The 1,626-nt window shown below is 48.7% G+C and overlaps 1 non-coding gene across 1 annotated transcript; it reads right to left on the bottom strand.

Annotated features, from left to right (window-relative positions):
• Positions 1 to 983: 983 nt before the first annotated feature.
• Positions 984 to 1,167, bottom strand: LOC140397408 (U2 spliceosomal RNA). Its single transcript, XR_011936858.1, has one exon. It is a non-coding gene; the product is annotated as a U2 spliceosomal RNA (small nuclear RNA).
• Positions 1,168 to 1,626: the final 459 nt, after the last annotated feature.

Below are 1,626 nucleotides of genomic sequence, written 5' to 3' on the forward strand. Positions count from 1 at the left end.
GTTGAGTCTAAACTGTATCGGCATTAGGCCTAAACCAGAGGCTTAGCCCAGCATGTAGATCCAACAATAGCAGCCGACCTCCAAACGTTTCCTCTTTGACCACTTAAATCCCTCTGTGTTCTCCAATCCACATCACAACCCTCAGCTGCTCTTGATCCAATATACTGTTGATCATAGCCAAAAGGCCGAGAAGCGATAGCCCATATTTCCCGGCTATGGCTCTTGTCCTCCTCGCCCACTAACATTCAGGTGCACCTTGCTGCGCTCGACTGTGCTTTGGAACGTTTAGTCTACGGTCATGGTTGGTAAAGAGATCTCCGGCTTGGCCGAGCACTGTGGAGTCTGTGCATGCAAAACCAGAAAAACACAACAGGGAGAAATCGTCTAGCACGCCTTCCACTATCGTAACCAGAAGGAAAGGAGACGGTGTGAAGGCCCAGTGACACCCAACGCAGGGAGTCGAAGAAACCTCCACCTTTGCCGAACAAAGGGCAATCCGTGCAAGCAGCAAGTACTGGCGGAACCCAACAGGGGGCAATGTCTAGTCCCCCTGAGCTCCACCCAGGCGTGTTGGTCGTGGAGTCAGGAGAACGAAAAGAGACACCGTGAAGGTACACCTACATCCAAATCAGGATGCCGTTCAGTCTGTCGCCACACTTCTCTGTTGTGCAGGATGAAGGGATGTGGTAACTGAAGTGAGGAGAAGGTAAGTCGGCATCCGAGGGTGAGGGTGAGTGGCCTGTAAAAAGCAGCAGGAAATCTGTGCGCATATCAGCTGAAAACGGAGCCTGGCTGCCGAAAGTCCGCGAGTCCATCGGCTCGCAACATTCGTGCACGAAGCTCCTGCCAGCAGAAAAGCTAGCAATGCTTTGGAGCCTGAAAGGCCTTAAATTGGTCAGGATGAGATAACTAGACAAGACAGAAAAGGGGAAGGCAGGTTTTGAGCCATTTTCTGCCTTCGCACCTTTTGCTCCCCAAAGCGGGGTGAAGGCACCATTCCCGTAAGCATGGCAAGACCAGGTCGATGCGTGGAGTGGTAGGAACAAGCCCCTGAACCATCTCCGAGTCTTAATAATCAATTTAATATTCGGTCCCCAGATAGAGGACACAGCAGATATTAAACTGATAAGAACAGACTTTAAAAAAAAATGTTATTCAAAAAAATATACTTTATTATTAAAATTTATCATAAGCATTACAGAGCATTTCGAATTGTCTTGACTATACATTTCCGTCAGAGCTACACATTGCCTTGACTTTCTTCCACTCAATTTTGATCTTATTATACACATATCACTCTTTACATTACAATTCCTTCTTAAATATTAACATTGTCATGTTTGTTTTATACATTGGAGTGTTGGTGGCCCAGACCGAGGGGGGGGGGGGGGGGGTTGACACTGACCCGCCCCTCGGTGTACATTTGCTGGAAAGACCTTACACAGTGTTCATTCCCCATTGCGCCTTGGCGGCAGCTGCCCAAGTTTGAGTGCGTTCCTCAGCACGTAGTCCTGGACCTTGGAATGTGCCAGTCTGCAACACTCGGTCGAGGACAATTCTTTGCACTGGAAGATCAGCAAGTTTCGGGCAGACCAAAGAGCGTCTTTTACCGAGTTGATGACCTTC

The sequence above is a fragment of the Scyliorhinus torazame genome, chromosome 20 (assembly GCF_047496885.1).
Source record: "Scyliorhinus torazame isolate Kashiwa2021f chromosome 20, sScyTor2.1, whole genome shotgun sequence".
NCBI classification, from domain to species: domain Eukaryota; kingdom Metazoa; phylum Chordata; class Chondrichthyes; order Carcharhiniformes; family Scyliorhinidae; genus Scyliorhinus; species Scyliorhinus torazame.